The following is a 14,263-nucleotide window of genomic DNA, read 5'->3' as shown; positions in this document are numbered from 1 at the left end:
ACAGTATTTTTGTGAAGCATATTTGAATCTATTATAACGATTAAAATATACCAAACTTGGCCAGGTGCCTCATGCCTGAAATCCCAGGACTTTGGGAGGCCGAGGTGGGCAGATCACTTGAGCCCAGGAATTTGAGATCAGCCTGGGCGACATGGTGAGATTCAGTCTCTACAAAAAATACAAAAATTAGCCAGGCGCCAGGGCGTGCGCTTGTGGTCCCAGCTACTCGGCAAGTGGAGACAGGAGGAGGCAGAGGTTGCAGTGAGCCAAGATCCTGCCACTGTACTCCAGCTTGGGCGACAGAGTGAGACACTGTCTCAAAAAAAAAAGAAAAAGAAAAAGAAAAAAAAAACCATATATATAGAGAGAACTCGAAATCAGTATCACAAATTGTGTTTGATATTGCTATGCCACAAAATGTTAAACCAAGATTTTCACTAATCAAAAATTTTTAATCTTATTTCAACTTTTTTCTTTAAAAATTATTTAATTTTTATATTTTATAATGTTCATAATGTTAATATTTAATATTTAACATAAAATAGTAGCTATTAAAGCCTGGTGACATATAAATAAATATAGATGTTAGATATGAAATATTTTAAAAGTAAATATATTAGAAACACATGCTCAAAAGTTTTTTCTGACGGGGCACGTGATATGTGGTCTTTTACAGAGAATAGCCAGTGAGACACAGCAAATAAAATAGGTTCGTTTAGTTCTTTATAAAATCTATCAGAGAAAATGTTCCCTACAATATACATGACATACCAATCCTAAAGTATGCATTGATCCTCTATTGCCAGGCAAGCCAAATTGGGAAACTAATTACATAAACGTTTTTAGAACTGTTCAAAAAAGTCATCCATTTACCTCTGGTTAAAAGTCAAATTCTTGGAGCACAGCCCTAGAGATGCTGATTCAGCAAGATGAGTATAGACCCAAGAATCTAGATTTTTCAAAGCACTGAAGCAACTCCTAATTTTGAAGATGAGGAGAGGCAGATCTAGAGAGTTAACATGACTTGGTCAATGGTATATGGGGAGTTCACCAATCAGAGCCAGGGCTAGAGCCTCCCCAGCCCCGTTATTTCCCTGTGCAGCGCCCCCCTTTGGCACATCCTGCTCCTCAAATGAAACTCTGGTGCCTGCCTACTTAGATATTAGCAGATTGGAGGAAAGCAATCAAGGGGCTCCAATTTCAATGCTTCAGCTAGAAACCACTCGTCACTTGCAAAATATCCTTTGAATTTTCTGGTGAGACTAATGGCCACAGCACTTTATAGAGCTAAAAACAAAAGGCTATTGTTGAGTTTGTTATTGTTGCCATGTTGCTAGGAGAGCCTCTGCGATGGAATGTGCCATTCAATACAAGCTTTGCTTCTCTGGTACAACTACCATGTGCAAGGGACATGGCCCAGGTGCAAGGGGAGTGAGACCATACATTGCAAGGCCAAGGCCAGAACAGCAAGAGAAACGGGAGATTTCCTCTTGGGCTTTGTGGGAGAAGAATCAAAGACTAGCACACAAGTCCTGAAATCACAACAGAGTTCTTCAAATTTAAGAAATAAGCATACATGAAAATTCCAAATGTTAAGCTGTTTTTGCTTTTGTGGTCCCTAAACTTGCCCATTGCTCATTTGGTTATAGCAAACAGCAGTAAAATGGTCCTGAAATGTACATGACCGTACTTTGTTGGAAATAGGCCATGCCCTGGCCCCAAGTTTGATTTGCTGCTCTTGGAAATACTCCAAGCATGGTGGTGGTATGAGAGTAGGATATTTGCCCAAACACCTAGTTGATCAGATCAGCAAATACAGGCAAAGAAGGTGGTAGATGAACAGAACTGGATACACGTGTGTAAGACAAGTGACAATGTCCTCAATTATATGCTGGAATGAAAAGCACGTGTCCACCACTTTAAGCACCTGAATTCCAAATGACATCACTTTCCTTTGTTATTTGCATCCTGGAAAATACACCTCCAAGGATAATGTGTGCATATATATACATATATTTCCAGGGTGAGGGAAAGTATGAAGAATAAAGGGAGAATTGACGTACCATTTAACATTTTTGAAATGTTTGAAAACTGCCATTGGGAAAATCGTATACTTTTTGCTTAAAAAAATGACACTTTTTATTTAAAAATATTCCTGCATTTTTTATTTCAGGAGAAGGGGAGGTAAGGGCTGTTGTTTAATAAAACCTCCCAAGGCTGAGCATGGCTGTCATTTCTGGAGTCTTTCTGCTGAGTCCATTTCTCCTGTGACCGTGGGCTAAAGGGCACAGCCGCGTGCCCCCACATCTGCTTCTGAATTCTGAACACAGGCCAGAGGAGGGGAAGGGCAGGGTGTTTGCAGAAGCAAAGCCGACCCTTGGGTAAAAATGGGAAAACAAAGAGTGGTCAGGATAGATTCCAGAGTGGTTGGAGTTACAGGGAAATCTTCACTTCCAGTGCCCTCTAGATCCTCAGCGCTACGCCCTGGCCAGCCTTGAGGTCGTGGAGCCCCCTCTCCTGCCCTGGACTGGCCACCCCTCTCACTGGATGAGTGATGTGCTCTGGCTCAAAGGCCGAGGAGGCAAGTGGAGGATGCCTGCTGTGGAACGTGGGTGCTCCCTCCATCAGCATCTACTCACTGGGGAGAGGATCTGCAGCCATCACCTCCAGCCCTGGTCCTGGTAGAGCTGTTGAAGAAAGTGGTAATGTCTGCATGGTCACTGGGACCACAACTCAAGGGTGGAGGGGACTGTAATGGGAAGTGGTGAGGAGGAGGCTCCAGGTTCCACTCAGCTGCCCAAAGGCTGGAGGGATAATCTACGACCCTATCCCTCAGGGAGGGATGAAAGCCTTTGCCCTCCATGAAAGGATTCGAGGGGCCTGAGGACCTTCTTAGTGGCCCTGAGGTCATGACGCTAGTTTGTGCTGTGTTGTGTAGGCCACCACTGTATTTTGCTATTGTGGGAAAACAGAGGCAGTGCAATGACTGAGGAAGAAGAAGAATGCAATTCTGTTGGGGGCTTGGAAATCTCCAGCAGGGGCCATCCACGGAAGAGGATACCCCTGGGCCAGGGGAGAGGAAAACAGAGTGCCCAAGGCCTCAGCTTCTCCACTAAGCACCTGTCTCCTCTGCAAGGGGAGAGGGCCACCAGCCGAACCAGTGTCACCTTGCCCAGATCCCAGAACTTGGGCTCCACAAGCAGCAGTCAGAAGCTTCTGGAGCAGCTCATAGACCCGACCCAGGCCCCCTGTACTCTCTGGTGGTCCTGTAGCAGCCTCCCGCTGGAACTGTCCTCTCACTGCTTCTGTAGAATTATGCCACAAGGGAGAAGCAGCTGGCAATACATGTGACTGGATTTTTCTTTTGTTTTGTTATAATGAGAAAGTGAAGGAATACTCGTGGGCCAATTTGTAGAGAGACAGAGAGAGAGAACATATTAAATATGCTATAAGGAAGGTGGTCTCTCATTTCCCTGCACATTGTTTGGCAAAGATGATGTCATTTCATTCACATGTCAAAAGTAATTGGTCCCTTACCAACCACCTATGAAATTAAGAGCATTTCACATAGATAGATGGAAGATTCAGGGAGCACGGCTTTCATTCATGATTATTTTAGTAATTTCAAAGTGAAACATTTGCCAGACTAAACAACAAAGTTCTTTGCTTGTTTCAAGAGTCCTCTGAGTGTGAATCATGCCTTGATAGACTATTTTTTTTTTTCATTTGTAGTCTTCACTGAATCTCCAAACGATGGTACACCTAATTCGTCATCACCAGCAGGTTATTGCTGGAGATAGACAACGCATATCCAAAGACTTCTTGCAAGGTTTTTCTGATGGAGTTCCTCAGACACTCTTTATTTTTCCAGTTCAGCTCACAGTCTTGGGCATCAAATGCTTTTTCTCACTCTCTAACTTTGTCCCCATCATTTCTAAGAAAAACACAATTACATTTTGCTTTCAATTCAAGATTTCAGGACTAGTAAGATGATACCAGGGTTGGGTATCCACTGAACAGGAATGGCCAGAAAGATCCAGGAACTGAAATTGGGTTAGCAGATTACAGCTTCGGTGACCCTGAGAAGTTGAGCCCCCAAACCATGGCTCTACCCTAGGAGAGGCAGAGCCAAAGGGTTTGGCATCAGGCAGATATTGCAAACCCGAGAAGGCAATACCCACAATCCAGAAACTCAAAAATCAGAGATGCAGCTAGGTAGCAAACACAGGGTGTGGGAGCCAGGAATAAGCCGGGAAGAGACTGGGGAAAGGCGCCATGGCTGTCACATGCCTCCCACCAGGGCCAACTAGAATCCCAACTGCAGAGGCTGGGCCCATTGGCAACCCCAAGCAGCACCCACAGTCTGGAGTGTAAAAGTGGGTGGAAGCGCAGCCACCTGACAGCGATTGCAAGGGAGCAACTATTCCATGTTTCTTGATACATGCAGCAGTTCCGAGGTGATGCCCGTAAGCATTCTCAGTCTCAATGGGTTCTTCTGTACATCGACTGTAGTGACGCCTGCATTTCACAAAACATGTGAAACTCAAGGTGGCCGTGTACAAACATGAAGAAGAAGGGATGCAATATTCAGCTTATGTAGATGAAGATGAAGTATCATTTCATGTGGTGACAGGGTAGCTGGCAGTGGTAAAGAGTGGTGAACTTTCAGGGAGGCATGAAAAAAGTTATTGTACATGGAGCAGAAAGTCAGAAAGCAAAAATGTGAAGGTCCCAGGAGCTATTTTAGAGCAATGCTTCCCAGCCTTTTTCTAACCCATGGCATTCAGAGAAATTATCATTTTTCTTTTCTTCTTTGACATTTATTTTAAATTCTGGGGTACATGGGCAGGATGTGCAGGTTTGTTACACAGGTAAATGTGTGCCAAGGTGGTTTGCTGCACAGATCATCCCATCACCTAGGTATTAAGCCCAGCAGCCATTAGCTGTTCTTCCTGATGCTCTCCCTCCTCTCGCCCCCCACTCGCAGGCCCCATTGTGTGTTGTTCCCCACCATGTGTCAGTGTGTTCTCATCATTCAGCTCCTCCTTATAAGTGAGAACATGCCATGTTTGGTCTTCTGTTCCTGGGTTAGTTTGCTGAGGACAAAATGTGGCATGAGAATAACATGTAATAGGAGCACAACATGAGGCTTCTCGCTCCATCCATGTCTCTGCAAAGGACATGATCTTATTCCTTTTTACGGCTGCGTAGTATTCCATGGTGTATGTGTACCACATTTTGTTTATCCAGTCTATCATTGATAAACTTGGCATTTGGGTTGATTCCATGGAGAAATGATCATTTTTCTAAGGCACTCTTGGATAAAGGTTTGCTTGCCACTGAAGGCAAGAGGTTCTGGGTTTCAGCCCTTGGGCACTTGCCTGGATGCCCTAAGTGTTAAACTGGGGGCTAAGGGTAGTCACTCTCTCCTCACACTTGGAACTCATTCAAGGTTCTAAGTTGAGGAGCTCAATTTTAGAAGACTGGGAAGGAATAAACAGAAATGAAGCATGTCACAATGGACTTTGGATCAGTGTACAAAAACCCATACCTGCTGTGGGCCAAACTCCACTTACACTAGGTGTAAATTCCTGCTCTCAGGGAGCTCCCAGAAGACGGAAAGAATGGAGAAAGAAAAGCACTTGTTATGACGAACTAACTGTGACCCACGGGGTGCGATGAGAAGGTGAGTTTATTCTATCGCCACCTCCTTTTAGAGGATTTGCTAAGGCCCACCCTTTCACAGCCTGGGGAAAACTCAGGGGCCCATAGCTTTCCTCATCACCTTTAGACATTAAAAGTGTCCCAGTTGCTTAAATCTCAAAACATCAGCTCTTTCCAGTAATTAATATGTTGAATCAAGTGTAATAATCAAAAGTATCATGCTTCATTTAAGCATAAAACTTCTCCTGGCTCCCCACCCCCATTGCATTGAGGATGGAGTGCAGTGGTAGTCATGGCTCACTGAAACCTCAAAGTCCCAGGCTCAAGAGATTCTCCTGCCTCAGCCTCCTCAGTGCTAATGGCTGCTGCAGCCAGGTGTTCACTCCAGCTGGTTTCTGAGTTCCCCAGGATCAGATCAGGGAGGAGAGAAGGAAGCTGAGCAAAGGCCTGGAGGCCAGGGTCGCAGCAGTTGGCGGCCAGGGTCGCAGCAGCTCTTCTCTTGTGCGGTGCCTTCACAGGTTCTTCTGAGACCCTCCAACTCTCCATTCCCTGCTGGGCCACAATCCTGGGGCTGTGTCCCCTGGAGCCCCTTGGGGCCCTGAATGCATCTCTTCTGGCTGCTTGCTTATGGCTCTTCCTCAGCCCCAGGGAATCTGAAGTCACTTCCTATTGGGGCTGCCTCACTCTCTATTTGGCTCCTCTTACTCCCTCCTTTCCCCGAACGGCCCTCACCATTCACGGGAAACACGACGAGTCCTTTGTACCCAACTCTGAGTGTAAGCTGACCCCAACACCACAGAGCAATCAACCAGCCAGGGTCCCCACGTCTCAGCCAGACACCAGCCCACTGCATCCCCCAAGCATCAGGAGGCACCCCTACACCTTGGCTTGAGGTAGGGCAAGTGACCTCATTCTTTCTTCCAGGTGAAGCCCACAGCAGAGCTTTCCTCCAAAAATTCCCTACTGTAAATTTCAATGCTTTTCTTGGCTTCTCTCTCATCTTTTATATAGTCTGGAGGTGGGTGGTTGGCTGAGAGTACAAAACTGGTTTCCATAAGCACTTTTTGCAAATCTTGCATCTCACTTTGGAACGTTCTATCTATTGCTTTGGGGCCTCACTTGAAACTGAGACTAAAATAATTCCAATTTAACACCTAGTATAGCAAAGAGCATCCCCCCTTTTTGTTTCAGGGCATAGCACATACAGAAAATGATGATATTTGTGTGGTGCTCTTGGGTAAATGGATGTGCTTTCCATGGTGAGAGCTAACTGGCCAAGAGCTCCAGCTGCTCCAGTTGCCCAATGTGGTCAACTCAAGGCCTAGGGGTGCAAGCACAACCTATTTGCAACATGCCAAGTGCAGGGTCTTCACAGATTCTTTCGAGACCTTTCTATTCCCCCTTCGCAGCTGGGCTATAATCCGGACCCACGCCTGTGTTATTTGATGTTGTTTGGGAAGCTGTGTGCTAGGCTGTGGACGACGCTGGGAGTGATGCAGAAGAATAAACTATTCATTCGAGCTGTAAGATCAGGCTGCCTGGAGGTGGTGATGCCTGAGCTGGGTCTGGATTTTGAAGGATGAATAGGAGTTCTCTAGGCAACTGCCTTAGTCTGTTTTCTGTTACTTAAAACAGAATACCTGAAGCTGGGTAATTTATAAAGAAGAGAAATTCCTTCCTTCCTTCCTTCCTTCCTTCCTTCCTTCCTTCCTTCCTTCCTTCCTTCCTTCCTTCCTTCCTTCCTTCCTTCCTTCCTTCCTTCCCTTTCTCTCTCTCCCTTTCTTTCTTTCCTTTCCTTCCTTTCCTTCCTTCCTTCTCAGGGTCTCACCCCATTGCTCAGGCTGGAGTGCAGTGGTGCAATCTTAGCTTACTGCAACCTCAAACTTTCAGGCTCAGGCAAACCTCCTGCCTCAGCCTCGCAAGTAGCTAGGACTACAGGTGGGTGCCACCATGCCAAGCTAATTTTTAATTTTTTGGCAGAGATGGGGTCTCCCTCTATTACCCAGGCTAGCCTTGAACTCCAAGCCTCAAGCGATCCTCCTGTCATGGCTTCCCAAAGTGCTGGGATTACAAGTGTGAGCCACCATACCCGGGCAGAAATGTATTCCTTATAGTTTTGGAAGCTGAGAAGTCCAAGGTCAAGGGTCTGCCCCTGGTGAGAGCCTTTTTTATGCTAGGGTCTCCACAGAGTCCTGAGGTGGCATGGGACATCACAGCATGCTAGCTCAGGTCTCTCTTCCTTAGGGATCAAGATCCCATATGAGTTTTGGAGGGCACAAACATTCAAACCATAGCAGTAGCCACCAGAGCAAGGACATTCTGGGGAACACAGTGTTTGGTGCAAGGGGTGCACTCAAGCATGTGATGGGCAGGAGGGAAGTGGCTGGGTGGGAGGCTGGAGGCTCCATCCTGGGCAGCCCTTGCTTTCAAGACCTCCTCACGGCTGTGCCCTGCAGCAATTTCACCTCAGCCTCATTCACAATTCCTTCTTCTCCTTCTCACATCTAATTAATTATCAAGTTCTTGTTTTCATCTTTTAATTATTTTCCCATCACCCCATTCCTTCCAGTCCCACACTCACTGCTATGGTCTTCATTGTCTTACTACTGTGAAGGCAAACATCACACACATGATCATCCTTGCCCCTGTTCCCCTCTGCCAATCCAATTTCTATGCTGCAGCAGCTGTGATGTTAAAATATCAGGCCAGGATTAACTTCCCCCTCCAATCATTTTATTTCTCACTCTGTGAACTCTCAATCCTTCCCGTAACCTGTCCAGGCCCAGGTACTTTCCCCAATGACTTCATCGGATCTCCACTCAAATAGCACTCTATCAGAGACCCTCCTATAAACGGCAGCACCCTACCTCCAAGACTCCATTTCCTTACCTGGCAGCATTGATTGTCACTTGACATGTTGCATGTTTATTTCATCGTTTTCTGCCCCAGCAGAAGGTGAGCTCCAGCAGGCAGGGATTTGATCTTGTCTCTTGATGCCCTTCCCATGCCTGGCTGGTAGGAGGCCCTCAGTGATAGTTGTTAAATAAATGGGTGAGTAATCCCAGCGGTGAGGCTGAGGCAGGAGGATTGCTTGAGGCCAGAAGTTCAAAACCTCCCTGGGCAACATAGCAAGACTCCCGGCTCAACAAATAATTTTTAAGTTAGCCAGGCATGATGGCTCACACCTGTAGTTTCAAGTACTCGGGAGGCTGAGGCAGGAGAATCACTCGAGCCCAGGATATTGAGGCTGCAGTGAACCATGATCACGCCACTGCACTCTAGCCTGGGTGACAGAGTGAGACCCTGAGTCTATAAACATATAAATAAGTGAATAGAGTGAGGTGTGAGGAGACAAGCAAACTCTGACTCACTTTATACTTACAGTTTCTTTGTGGCATGTAAAGCCATCCTTTTTAACAGCAACCATTCGATATTTATTGAAGATTTACTCTATGAGCAGTGCAATGCTAGCTATTTTATGTGTATTATCTCAGTCTCCACAATAACCTATGAAATAGGTACTATTTCTAGCTCCCCTTTTCATGTAAAGGCCCCTCGACTTTGGACTTCTCAGCTTCCAAAACTGTAAGGAATACATTTCTGGCCGGGTATGGTGGCTCACACTTGTAATCCCAGCACTTTGGGAGCCCATGACAGGAGGATCGCTTGAGGCTTGGAGTTCAAGGCTAGCCTAGGTAACAGAGGGAGACCCCATCTTTGCCAAAAAATTGTTGTTTTTCATTGACTTATAGTAAATAAAAATATGTAATAATACATTAAAACATCAGTAATGTACACTTCACATCGCACAAACTCTGGCAACTTATTTTTTCAGATCTTTTGCCATGTACACATACACACACATATAGTTGACCTGGAGTTTGTGTATGTGTTTATTTGCTTCTTTCTTGTTTTTGCTATTTTACAAAAATGAGATCTCATGATATATATTGTTCCACAAGGTGATGTGTTTCAGATTTTTTTTTTTTCATGAAAGTTACTAAGATGGACCTCATTGTTTTTTTTCGACTTGCATATGTAGGATATACCGTGATGCATTCAATCTCTTCCTACTGATTGACATTCACATTGGTTTTTTGGTTTTGTTTTGGCTGTACTGTGTTACAAACAATTTTGCAATCAATCTATCTTTCTATATTGTTGATCAGGGCCCAGGTATGTAAGGACATCAGGAGGGAGATTCCTAAATGTGAAATTGCTAGGTCAGCAAACACGCACGTTCTATTTATTTACTATAATATGACACTAGGGTTGTGGTTTCTGTAGCACACATGCCTTGTGGCCGACCCACATCCCCTCCCAGCTCCCATCTCCTGCGTCTGTCCCAGCTCTTTGCCTGAGGCTTTCTCTGGCCGCAGAACTTGTTCTGTCTGTGTCTGAGCCATGGAGTTAAGCCCCCTCACCCCGCCCCGCCCCAGCAGCCTTCAGTCAATGACCCACAGGAATTGATGGTTAAATACCTCCTTGGCTGGGTGGGTTAATTCAGGTACATGTTTTATGCTGGATCACAGTTTCCAGTTGCCCACAGTGGTAACTTGATTGACAGCACGCTCTTCATTCACTCCCTCGCCTGCCCAGCCTCCCTTCCTTAATCCCCCGCTGATATTTCTTAGGGTGACCCCCCAAACAAATGCTTGCACTCAAATCTTGTCTCAAGGTCTGTTTCTGGGGAACCAAAACTAAGAAACTCTCATTTATTTATGAAAAAAAGTGAAGTTTGTTCTTTAAATAAAAGTGATGCATATACTTTGTTTTTTTAAGTATAAAAAGATAGAAAATTAAAAGTAAACATCATCTTCTAACCCAAAGGTAGTAACAGTTAATAGTGTCCTTCATTTCTTCCAAGAAAGAGACATGATTAAACAAATATATATACACACATCCTTTTATATTTACATAAATGGAATAACACTAAACACAATGCAGCCAGGCGTGGTGGCTCACGCCTGTAATCCCAGCACTTTGGGAGGCTGAGGGGGGCAGATTATGAGGTCAAAAGATTGAGACCATCCTAGCCAACATGGTGAAGCCCCTGTCTCTACTAAAAATACAAAAATTAGCTGGGCGTGGTGGCACTTCCTGTAATCTCAGCTACTTGGGAGGCTGAGGCAGAAGAATCACTTGAACCCGGGAGGCGGAGGTTGCAGTGAGCTGAGATCCAGCTACTGCACTGCAGCCTGGCAACAGAGCGAGACTCCGTCTCAACAACAACAACAAACAAGACGTTTGGCACTTTTACCCACTTAATGATACATCTTGGAGAGCATCGACACTTACCATATACAGAGCTTTTAGTGGCCTTGCATTTTAGGGCCACACCACACGGTTTTTAATCAGTCCCCTATTAGAGAACATTCAGTTGTTTCTAACATGTAGTTACCATCATGCTGTGACAAATATTTTTGTACATATATTTTAGGTCATTTAAAAAATTTTAAATCATAACAGAGTCGCTGGGTCAAGGTGTAGCTGCATTTTGTTTTTGTCTTTTAGACATTACTGTTTCTTCCTCTTCAAATAGGCTGCACTGATTTCTACTTCTACCAACAGCGTCTGAATGCCTGTTTCCCCACACCTCCTCAACACTGGATTTATCAAACATCTTAATATTTACTAATCTGTTAGGTGAAATAAGTATTTAATTATTTTATTGTGTGTTTCTTTGAGCATCTATTCATATATTTATTGTCATTTATGGTTCATCCATGAATTATCTGTTTCTATCCCAGACGTATTTTTCTATGGGATTTTTTGGTCTTCTTCCTTTTGGTTTCCAAGAGCCTTTATATAGGGTATGGCTATTAACCTGTTAGATATGGTACTTATATGTCCTCCCATTCTGTGACTTTTCTTTAACTTTGTTTAATAATGATGAAATATTCTCTTATACAAGAGTTTTACATTATTAAATCAAGTCTATTCATTTATTTTCTTGGTTTCTGGATTTTATGTGATGCTTGAGAAGTCTATTCTCCAATTTTATAAAAATATCCATCTGTATTTCTCTTAGTTCTTTCATTTTTACATTTGCATCATTCATTCATTTGGAGTTTATTTGGTGTTTGTTGTGTTTGAAGAAACTACAAAGAAACGAGAGTGAAGCAAAGAATACAAGCCTGGCTTAAAAGTGCTGAACACCAGTCAGTGGCTTATGCCTGTAATCCCAGTGTTTTGGGAGGCCAAGGCAGGAGGATCATTTGAGGCCAGGAATTCAAGACCAGCCTGGCCAATAAAACATTACAAAATTAGCTGGGTGTGGCTGAGGCGAGAGGATCCCTTAAGCCCAGGAGATTGAGGCTGCAGTGAGCTGGGATTGTGCTACTGGACTCCAGCCTGGGTAACACAGAGAGACCCTGTCTCTTAAAACAAACAAACAAACAAATGTGCTGAACGCTTGGGTGGTGATATTGGGGAGCTGCCATTGATCAGGACCTGCTAAGGGGTTTTCTTTCATGGGGAAGGTGGTCCAGGGTCATTTTCCAGGGTTATTATCAGCATATGCCAGAGCTAGCAGGTACTGGCTCATGAGTGCCAATTTATTATGTGTTATATGTTATACAGCCATTCTTATAAGTTAAGTCCTATTACATTATAATTAAACAAATACTTTTTTTCAGAAAGGTAAAAACATTTAAAATCTACCACTTCCAAATCATTTTACCATGTTGTCTTCTTACATATGCCTCTGAGGTTATTTACTGTCATCGTATCTATGTGGTGGAAATAGTACATAGTGTTGATATCACATTGGTTGCTTGAATTGGCCATGGTGGGAGTGAGTATTCACACTTCGGATCTTGGCAAATGCTACCAGTCAGGTTCCTTTTTTTTTTTCCTTTGGAGATTAGCTGATAAGCATTTACCAGCACAACCCTGACTTTGCCTGTCTCCAGATATGCTTATTCAGGGAAGAGGCAGGTGTGCTGGAGAGGAAATCCCAGCATCCATTAGGGAATCAGACTTGAGAACAGTTAGGTTCTGCCCAGTCCTACCACTCTATGATTCCGGGATACTCGTGATTATTCTGCATGGCTACATTGCCAAGGGGAATTTAGTAGCTCAGAAAAACCTGCTTTAGGGGATTTCTCCAGAGTCTTCACATTCCTAACCTGGATCTCATTTTGGTGTAATTCGGCCCTCCGATGAGGCGTGCACAGGATTTCCCTGCAATGTCTCAGATTTAGATTCCAACATGGCAATTCAGACCTATAGACAGAATTATTTATCATCATTCATCTGTTTTCCATTTAATATTAAGTGTTCTTAAAACATTTGACTCTCTGTAAATGCTGTCCAAGTAGCCACAATGTATTGACATTTTTACTTACTCTCTTCCACATGGCAGCTCATATTTTGTAGAGAGCAAAAGAAGGTTGGGGAAAACAGGGTTTGGGATCTCACACCCACTCTTGAAATAAGGGAAGCATTATTTATCCCAGTTATAAAGAAGAGCCTTTGTTTTATCTTTGTAAGTCAGTTTTTTTAAAGAGCTAAAAACATGTAAAATACATAAAAATCACAGGAAAAAATATATGGTTCAAGTAGCTCTTACATAATTGTATGAGAACCTTCTCACTGAGAATATGAGAAAGTGACTTTGTCTGCTTCAGTATTGTATTTTAAAGAGAGAGAGACTTGTAAGTGTTAGCACAAATTTAGAAATTCCTACTAAATCAATTATAACAATAATTTTATGCCTTCACGTCCTGAAACAGACCCATGTACCATATTAATAATGTTTTGAGGGATACATTTCACCAGGAGCTTTAATTATTTTTTACAAATATACCTTGGAAGTCATTTTTGCCCACATTTCACAGATGGTTAGATTGGTCTATTCACTGGCTCTGAAACATTCCAACCTAATTTCCAGTTTCTCTCCATCGTCCTACCTTAAATGCCATCCCTCCTCTTTTCCATGGAATCATCTCAAGTCTTCAAGATTCTACAGTTTTTCCATAATTATTCCCAAGATGAGTGATGCATTGCTTTTCTGGACTTATAACAATTTTCCATATCACCCATTTGGTACCTGATTATACTTTCTCTTGTAACTTACATTGTCAGGCAATTTCTACTCTCTTTACAGTTGACCCTTGAACAACATGGGTTTGAACTGCATGGGTCCTATTATATGGAGATTTTCTTACATCTCTGGCACCCCTGAGACAGCAAGACCAACCCTTCCTCTTCCTCCTCCTTCTCAACCTGTTCAATGTGAAGACCAAGAAGATACAGACCTTTATGATGATCCACTTCCACTTCATGAATAGTAAACGTATTATCTTCTCCTTATGATTTTCTTAATAACAATTTATTTTTTCTGGCTTCTATTATTGTAAGAATATAGTATAGAATACATAGAACCTATAAAATATGTGTTAATTGATGGTTTATGTTATCAGTAAGCCTTCTGGTCAATAGTAGGCTATTAGTAATTAAGTTTTTGAAGAGTCAAAAGTTATGCATGGATTTTTTATTGCAGCGGGACTCAGTGCCCCTAACCCCTGTGTTATTCAAGGGTCAACTGTAGTTTTACCTCAACATTCAGACAAGAGGTTCTGATTCTGAGATGTGT

At 43.4% G+C, this 14,263-nt stretch overlaps 1 long non-coding RNA gene across 1 annotated transcript in view; it reads left to right on the top strand.

Moving 5' to 3' along the window:
- The first annotated feature begins 2,383 nt into the window (after window positions 1-2,383).
- Window positions 2,384-14,263, top strand: part of LOC105479942 (uncharacterized) — a 75,141-nt gene continuing 63,261 nt past the window's right edge. The window contains exon 1 of the long non-coding RNA XR_011608156.1: window positions 2,384-2,702. This is a non-coding gene — a long non-coding RNA (uncharacterized lncRNA). The remainder of the gene's footprint in view (window positions 2,703-14,263) is intronic.

The sequence above is a fragment of the Macaca nemestrina genome, chromosome 9 (assembly GCF_043159975.1).
Source record: "Macaca nemestrina isolate mMacNem1 chromosome 9, mMacNem.hap1, whole genome shotgun sequence".
In the NCBI taxonomy this organism is placed as follows: domain Eukaryota; kingdom Metazoa; phylum Chordata; class Mammalia; order Primates; family Cercopithecidae; genus Macaca; species Macaca nemestrina.
This window is presented reverse-complemented; position numbering and strand designations above follow the sequence as displayed.